This window comes from Sinohyriopsis cumingii, chromosome 3, assembly GCF_028554795.1.
Source record: "Sinohyriopsis cumingii isolate HCF-2022 chromosome 3, ASM2855479v2, whole genome shotgun sequence".
Classification (NCBI taxonomy): Eukaryota; Metazoa; Mollusca; class Bivalvia; order Unionida; family Unionidae; genus Sinohyriopsis; species Sinohyriopsis cumingii.
Genome location: NC_142963.1, coordinates 28986827 through 28996838, shown reverse-complemented (window position 1 = coordinate 28996838; position 10012 = coordinate 28986827).

Sequence of the window (10012 nt, the reverse complement as noted above, 5' to 3'; positions counted from 1 at the left end):
AAGAGTGCACCAGTTCTTTCAGCTCTAACTTTCAGTCAATTATTTAAAATGTATGTTGATGCAGATGATACTAGGGTTGGCAAAATATTATTCAAGACAAAAATGGTATGGATCAACCAGTGTGTTAGTTTTCTATATAAAAAAATTAAAGAAGCACCTGAGAAATTGTTCAACAACTAAGAAGGAATGTCTGGCTTCGATACTGGTTTTACAACAATCTGCAGTGTATATTAGTCCAGATCTTTCTTTGATTATTGTATGCAGTGATAACAACCCACTTATTTTCATTAACAAAATGAAAAACAAAAATCCAAGATTGCTGAGGTGTTTGATGTTGCAGGAATACAACAATGGCATCAGTAAGACATCCGATGCTGATGCACTTTAACATGAACTGAAGTACTATAATGCTTTATGTATATTTTGTATACATCTTCCTATGCAATTTTAATTATTATCGTATCATATGCATAACACACACACATATAACACCAGCCCTTGCAAAGAAAGATTAATACAATGAAGCTTTTTTTGAGTGTGTGTGTATGTGTGTAACTTTTGTCCATGACTGAAAATTATAAGGGCCATAGGTCCACAAATTATTACATAGCTAACTTTTGTCCATAATTGTTGTCTGAACTTTAGGATATTATTTGTAAACATGCTTACGCTACTTGCTAAGCAAAGAAGATTCAAGAAAGAGAACTTGTTTATGAATTTGACACACATCTTGGTCATCTTATTGTGTGTTAATTTCTGTGTAAGATTTATGATCAACAAAATTCTATATTCGTATCTTAATATCAAAGATTGTCTTTTAACTGTGTTCAGCTATAATTTGAGAAAAATTATTTATTTAAATTATTCACTGGAATTACAAATTACTCAATGACATTTTGGACCAAAACATTACTTTGGGATTATTGTGAATTCATTCAAAGACTTGTAGTGGTTTTGACTCCATTTTTCAGCAAATGATAGGCTAAACATGGTGACCAGTCTATCTGATGGAAGAACCCTGGGAAGAACCACCAACCCACAGGAAGTCACTGGCAAACTTTCTCACATAACCGCACTGGCCAAGCCTGAAACTGATGGACAGAGGTAAGATGTGAGTAATCTGTAGTGCCTTAGACCTCTTGGCCACCTAGGGTCCCAGCAGATGCATGCAGTTTTTATATGTTTGCAAGAGCAATTAACTGTGCCCATTCTTTCTTTCAAAATGCAGAATAGTTAAGAAAATGTGGGAGAATATTTCTGATTTTGATTCAGCTTTTTAATAATGCATCTTGTTTGAATAATGTCATCATACTGGACACTTCCAAGTCTGAGGAATAAGGAATCTATAAAATTTGTAACATCATGGTCCTAAGCATTAACACATTAACTCCTGGAGGTTTTTGTCGTTTTCATCTGAAATTCGAGTAGGAAACACATTTTGAAAGCTATTTCTGAATACATCCTAAAACACCAACTTCCAGGTGATCTTCCAATAACATACTGCCTAGTTGTGTTAGAAACATCATTATCAATGACTATTTTGGCTTGCGCATGAGCAGAAGGGTACAAGTTGGAGTTTTTTTCTTCTTGCTTAACGGACCCATTATTTTTGTACCGAGACCATTCTTTATTCCAAATGCCCAACTTATACTACTTTTTCCAAAGGTTCATTTGTCTGTTTGCAGTTCATACTGGTCTGCCTTAGATCTGAGACCACAAAGTCTAAAATCCGGACACAAAATCGGATTCCGACCACAAGCGATGTGTGGGTACAAAAAAAAGGATAAAAACTGAGGTTTTTCCCTCTGTATTTTGTAGTGCAACTAGAAATTCCAGATTATTTGGTATCATTGTAGAGCTACATCTGTCTACCTTTTCATAATACCACCCACTTTAGTATATCACGCAGGACCTTGACGCTACAGAGCTCGGCAGTAGGCTACTACCTCCTGCCACTTAAACTCGTCACCAGGGGTTAATGTGTTAATGTAGAACTTCCAAAAGAAGTGGTCAAAGCTCACTATCTTTCATTAAGGTATCCTCAGTTAATATTAAGAGGGTTTGCCCCATCTGTAGGCATGGTAACAGTTGTCATACAATGGTTAGTTATTCTTAATTTGCACAATATTTTCATTATTCCTAATATTTCAATGTTTATGAGTTTCTGCTATCAACAGAAATACTGCACAGAATCATGAATAAATAATGATCATGTGACAACAGGTTGTGTAGCAAATGGTGCAAACCCTACAGACCAAATATTTCAGTTATGGGAAGGAGACTCTTGTGATGATGTAGTAGGGTTTTAATATTCATAACAAAGATAGTCTGGCCATCATACTAAGCCTTGAGAGCATCAACAGAGCAATAGGGTCAATTTATAATTTGTTTCTGGTTCATATTTTAACAATAAAATCAATACAGGTAAAACCCGTTATAATGCAATGATTGGGGTCCAAAGAATTACATCATGATATAAGTGGGATCGCGTTGACAAATTTTTCGAAAAACTTCCCAACAGAAAATGTGCAATGAAATTACAATGCCATCAATTTCAACTAACCTCTTGATCATATATCATTTGTTTTGTTCGCCGGGTTTACTTCCTCCAAACATTAAACAGTGCTGACTGTATTAAAAAACCTTTTAACTTGTCTGAACTTGATGGCTTTTCTTTATTTTTTGTAACAAATATAATACTGCAATATGTTTTAAAAAATCTGCTAGGTGTACACATAACTGGCATTTTTGAGAGCATGTATTTAGGATGTTAAAAAGAGAGGTCACCTTAAATTAAAAACTTGGAGCCATGCTGCCACTGCATTATAAGCAGAATCGTGTTATAAAGGGTTTTACCTGTGTTTATATTAAATCATGTTGCCTCTTGCATACTATTGTTTTCTTTAAACATTATATGCTTTTTGCAATTCAAGCAAAACAAATAAGTAAAATAACATCCCACTTTGCTTAGATATGGTATACTGCATGCAGCATGGTTGACAAAATACTGTCATTTTCTCATCTCACAGTAAAATTTTATATAAAGCAATAAGTTTACCATTTACTTTCTTGATTCTAATCATATAAGAGGTTGGTATAATATGCCAGTGTTGAGATGGGGGGTACAATTGATCAAAAGTGAATCAAAGCTCCTAGTCTTCTCTGAAACAATATCCTGATCAGGGAAATGTACTGGAGCTTATTAACAATACCTCACTAGTGTAAATGAAGACATGCAATTGTTGTGGGATTTTTGCTAAGCTATTTAAAATTTTGCTTTACAAAAAAGTCAACAAACTAAGAAATGAAAATCTTGCATCATGTTTACAAACCTTACCTTTATTTACTTGTTTAGAAAATTTCCCCCCACCCCACCCTCCACATAATGAGTAGTTCCCCCTCAGTGGGATATTTATATCTGGTACAAGACAACAGCCTGCTTTTTAATGAAACTTTTTAAGAAAATGAATTAGATGAACAAAAACATAAGGATTTTTGGCATTATTAATAAAGTAATAGTTATAAAGGACAAGATAAAATAAATAATAAAAACAGATATTAGCATTCACAGTCATACAGGTAGCTTATTTGTTACATTTAAATTTAATGCAAAACAATGTAGTTACAAGAGCCAAAGAATATATTAATTACATAATTTGTAATTCACTGCAAGTTAATTACCTTGGCTGCAAGCAGTAACCCAACTACCCCTGCATTACAACTCAACTTCCTCTCTTCAAAATGAGTCTAAGAAACCTCCCACCACTGTCAGGAAGTCAGCTGGTATGAAATGTGCATGGGCAATTGTGATATCATAACTAGAATACCAACTCCTAATATACAACAAAATAGATGTAAACTAGATATACAATGGTAAAATAAATCAAGTCTTATTGGTTAAAACACACTGCTAGCATGACAGAAGTCAAAGAGGCTTAAAGCTAATATTTTTGTATGTGATTTTTTAAATATTATTGCCCCTTTCATGCACTACACATAACATGGTCACATGAATGACTATTCACATCAGGTCCCACTTGTCAGAAATACACAGAATAAGTGCTTACATTTGTCAAAACTAATTTTTTTTCTTCTGATTCTCTTCTGAGCTGAAATAATGCTAAAATATTCTAATTTGATAACATCACAAAACCAGTTAGTGATGTCAAATTCATCTTAGAACACAACGGACAAACAAGAAGATTCATTTTAAATACAATATTTTTTGTTGTTTTGCCATTTAAGACTAATTTAGGTTTGCCAAAGTTTGTTTATTTCTGACTGTTGAGTTGTCTGCAACTTATTTGTTACAAAAGTTCCAGAAAAAATTATCAATATTATTTTTTTTTACAGTGGCAGATGGGCACTGAATTGGGTAAAGATAATTTGTATATCGAGTCTAATCATTACCAGTACAGGCAGCAGAAGGCATGTTTTTCCCCACAATACATGGCATTTTCTCTGTGATATCATCACATGTGACATTCAATCTGGTTTACAATGGACCACCTCTTGGATGATGTCTAACAAATGTCCATGTGCTTTAACACCAATTTTGTCAGATCTATTTCACAGAGTGGTTATACAATGATCATACTAGAAAAATGTAACACTAAGCAGTGAAATAAAATAAACAAAATGATCAACATTTAATGGTACGTGTGATCTAACTCTTAAATACAACACCTATAGCTGAAACTCTTGTTACTGCATATATTACCTGTATGACTTAGTCCAGCAGTGTATGATGTCTACCTGATATTTTTGTTTTTCGGTTGATGTCTTACTTTTGTAATAAAAGCGTTGTGTAATGTGCCCCATGGTGGTTGGAGAAGTTGCCCCCAAACTTGTAACCCAGAAAAAAATATTATGTTTTAGAATCATCCAAATATAAAAATTATTTAAAAGATAGAGCAGTACTGAATCTTAATCCAACGAGCAAGATTGCCCAAAAAATTCCTGGATGTATATTCTCAGGGATCGTCCTGGGCTTCGCCAATGTCGAAAATTGCGATTTTTTTTCCTTATTGGCGACAAAAATATCCCATCTGGCGATTTTTTTGGCGACAGACTTTTTGGTTATTTAATTTGTACATACAATCATAGATTTGGACTGGATAAATTAAAAGGGAGAACAAAAGGAAGCCACAAACTTGACCAAGCAATGCATTGGAATCAATCTGTTACACAAACAATCCTTTGTTCGTATTGACAACCCCATCTTTACAGTGCACTGTTACATCATAATCTGCTTATGCTGACATCTGGGCTGAGTACTGTATGCTGTGATACAGTCAATCATGCTACCGAACTATACCTACAACTGACCGACTTCTGAAGACGCGAATAGAACAGATACAATTAATTGAATGTCTAAATCTTCTGTTGTTGTTGTTTTTTTTTGTTTTTTTTTTACATATACCAGTACAATAGTTTTGCTGAACCTTCATAGAAAACTGATAACCTTTGAAGTACTGACTACTGTGTATAAATACAAAGGAAATGGAAAAATCTCAATCACAATTATGTCTGTCGCCAGTGCAGCATTTTACTCATTGATCTTTTCCTTTTGCCATCAATCCGTGTTACGGCTGCTGACACTTAAACTCCGAAACGAGAAATAGCACAAAAAAAAAAACAACAACCAGTTTTGCATAATTAATAATAATTATTTATTTCTCAAAATACAAGAGTGAAAGAATCCCTAAATTAGGTGTGAATTTATGCTCATATATACGGTCCAATATTGCCAGGTGTTGACTCGTGTAAGTTTCATTCGTGGGAATGGAGATCCTATTTTGTTTGTCGAGAAAATTTATACAGCATTCAGTGATCATTCTTGGGATTTAGGAAGCAATTCACTACAAGCTTTGTGAAGCTAGCCATAAAGGGGGGGGGGGGGACTGCTGATAGACTATTGGTGTCACCTGTCAGTGCTGTGGACTGTGAACGTGGATTCAGTAAGATGAACCTCACAAAAACTGACATCAGAAATAAACTCTGCATCTCATCTCTCGAGAATTTCATGAGAATCAGCATGTACAGATGTGAAAAATTAGACTTTGAAACTGCATTCAACAAGTGGGCAGCCCTAAAATTGCGACGGATCTTCATGTAACACTTTGTAAGATTTTGTTAATGCTTGTTGTAATTAAAGAATTAACTAACCCATCTTTTGTAATTTTCATTGCCTGTTACATTAATAGACTGAATTAACACTTGGAAAAATGTACACTACTTGTTCTGGCGACACTTTTTGAAAATTGGCGACAAAATATTGAGGTTGGCGATTTTTTTGGCGACAGCTTTTTAAAAGCCAGGACCATCCCTGATTCTGTTTCAAATTTTGCATTAATTTTATTTTTCCAAAAAGGAGACGTGAACACACTATGTCCTATACACTGCTGTTTCTCTTCAACTTAATAACTTATTAAATTTATAAAATGTTCAATTAAAAAAATAGTTTAGTTTGCTAGTACTCCTGTCCCTCAATAACTCACGCACCAAAAACATAGGCTGCATTATAAGTGAGGGTCAAAATTGCCGAGGAACCTCCAAAAAATCCACCAGACATCCAAAGAACCATGGGGTTTGGGGGAAACGGCTGTTTAATGACTCAATCCTTGTTTTATAATTGTGTCGAGAATAATTGTCAATAAAGTGCTCTCTCTGATGATTTTTGTTGTGATTCTGTATAAATTACATTTATTTTCAAAATGTCCAATATCCGAAAGACTGAAAACATTATTCCAACTGGTTTCAATAACCAACACTGCACATGAAAACATTCATGTATTATGTCATGGCTTTATTTTTGTTGATTAGTCTGGTTCCCCAAGTGGTGTGTGTAGCACTCAGCGAAACAAGGAGTCAATGAAGCAGGGAACCAGAATAACTGCTGATACATTACCAAACAAGATTCCTTTTTGTATAAAAAAAACCTGCAACATTTTGTGAGACAATCATCTACATCGAAACTCATTTTTTGAATTGTTCAATTAATGAAATATTGTTGCCATGATTTCATTGCAAGTAATTTGAAACTTATCATCCTCGAGGATATCTCTATGTGCAAATTCAGGAATTTTCTGAAACTCGTTTTCCCCACAATGGTCCATATCTGTGAAACAAAGATCTTTATTTTATGAAGTACTCATTTTGCTTGGTTGCCTTGTTTTCTTTAATCACAGTTATGATTGAGTAGGGAAATTTAAGGTAGTATGATAAGATTACATACACAATAACATTTATAAATGTTCGATTGATCAACTGAAATGAGTTAACCAACATATGATCAGGGCTGCTGGTTCTTAATCCTTTAGCTACTACAGCTGTTGTGCAGTTTCACTACTGCAGCGTGCTATCATATCAGTTACTGAGACTACTGAGGCTGGTTGCTAGGCTGAATACTAGAACATCATCAAGGCTGACTACAGAAACTGACAATGAAAATATGGTTACACAGTTATATTCATTATTTCATTAGTTTTTGCTGGATTTCAGTGAAATAAAAAACAGCTTACCTTGTATAGTGTCTGTCATATATTTCCACTTAATATACTCCTACATCCTATCATACAAGGAATCCCAGTCATGTAAACTGTTTTGAATCCCACAAAATAAATCCAATATTTACATATATACATATAAAAACAAGAATGAAATCAACACTCTAATTACAAAGTTGAGAGTGGTACCTCTTAAAACAGTCATTATCCACACATAAATGACGATGTATATTCCAAGATGAGCCCATATCTCTGTGATGCTGATTTCATACCATTTCTGGTCTTGCTTTTGGTCCCCCATTTTCTTGGCATAATCGTTTGTTTCTTCCACAAGCTTTTCCACCAGACATTCACGAAAATCTTGAGAAAAAAAATTCTCATTGCTTAGTGGTCCAAGCTCGATTGTTGAACGAACATGACAATCAAAATCATTGATCTTGAACACGGCGAGGTCATAACTTCATAGTGCAAGTGGTACGATGTCCACCTTGTCATTTGATTAAAAATCACTTGCATCTGGTGTTGAAATGGGACTAACATCAATATCTGATCCATTTTCTAAGAATGAATCATTAAACTCTTCGATATCGCTTGCACTGAACCCTTTAAAGTTGCTCATATCTGAATCAGAATCCATCTTTGTTTATCTCAACTACACGGTTCGTAAAGTGTAAAAAAAGCCCTGACAGTGTGTCTAAATTTAACCTCTCAGCTTTCAAACTTATATCAAAATATTGAGTAAACAGTCCTCTCATTGGTTATGATAATCAAAGGTATGTAAACTTCTGTACTTTCAACCAATTAATGTTTAGTTAACATAACAGTCATGTCCACATAGATGCAACATTGGGGTTTCGAGTACTGCTGAACTATACGAACATTAGCGACAATGGGGTAGTAAACTAGGCTTATTGACACTGCATATATGTACCAGTGGGGTTCAGGAACTATTTACAGGTGATGCTTAGATGAGGCAGTTGTAGCTAAAGGGTTAAGCATGTAGGATTTGTATGATTTTTAAATTATTTGTTTATTTCACCTACTTTATTTAATTCAAAAGATATAATTAACATGATAATAGAAAAGGAGGCCCCCTTTTTGTTTAATACAACAATACAAGAAATGCCTCTGCCAGTCCAATATCAAAACACGGTTGGCACTTAATTAGGTTCTCAGAGAAACACTCGCTGTTATGGTAGATTGACACATTTTACGTTCCATTACAAGAGGACACATTGCATTTATAATGATTACAGTTAAAGAGAAGTAAAAGATAAAACCAGAATACAAATTTCAATTGATAACAAATTTTTATTTAATTGGGATTTATTTATTAAAGTACTGCCTGTACTAGGCATAAGTGACATTTTCACTTATCAAAATTTCCTTGCAGATTGTTAATTAAAGTGTACTAAGAACGTCGTTTAAGAAGAAAATGAAACAAATTTTATGACTTCTTTTTCAAGTTGATATTGCATAATGTTGATTAAAATATGCAGGTCCTATCTACCATTTTCGACGATAAAATGAGCAATATATCAAAGTTTCCATTACCAATTCTTATCACTATTTTCTTCAAGTACACAAACAGGGATAATTTTTGTGTGTATTTTCTGGTTTAAAAAATGGGATTCATGCCTGGCCCCCATATAAGCATGTTTGCGAGTTATCAGGGTGCAAGTTATCAAGGGAGTGGTGTATCTCATCATTTAATGGCATTGTTACATTGAACCAACCACAAATTAAAATGCCTAAGAAAATAGTCAAAAGTATTCCAGTTTCATCTTTCCAAGACATGCACAGAATAAGACAACATATTGTGAGTCATGAAAATGTATGGACAGTATCCTGCATTTCCTGAATTATTTTCAACAGGATATTATGGTGACAATAGCCACTTTTTAAACCATAAGCACTGTAGTATTTTATTTTCGACAAGAAGATGAATTTGGTATGTATTTTGTACTAATATCTGTGATTGACAGAAACCTTACATGTATAGAAATCCTTGATTGCGGTATTATATATGTGTCTTTGTGTGTGTGGATCAGTATATTACTTGTGTGTTTCACTGAATTCAACAGTACGTATGTTATGGATTATTTATTTATGCTTGTTCCAGCCAGCTTCAATTATATGCTTATAAATTTAATTCTAAATTATTAAATAACATAAGCTTTGAATTTATGTTTTCGTTCAGCTGTTAGTACCATTTTTATGTCTTTGGTATGACTCACCTGGGGTTTGGACTCGTGCCCTCCCCCATCCAAAGCGTATGCTCTAAATAGCAAACAGCAATTATACAATGACTGGTAATAAGGGCCCAAATACTGGGCTTAACCATTTACCTCAGAGTGTATGGTTTTTTAGCCGTTCGATATACATGTAGCAAAGTTACCCAGTGCAGTGTGCCATAAACATAACACCTGTTACCTATTTGACTCCATAACATAGGCTTGTCTGTCAACTGTCAGGCAGTGTAATCTATGTTCTGTTTAATAGCA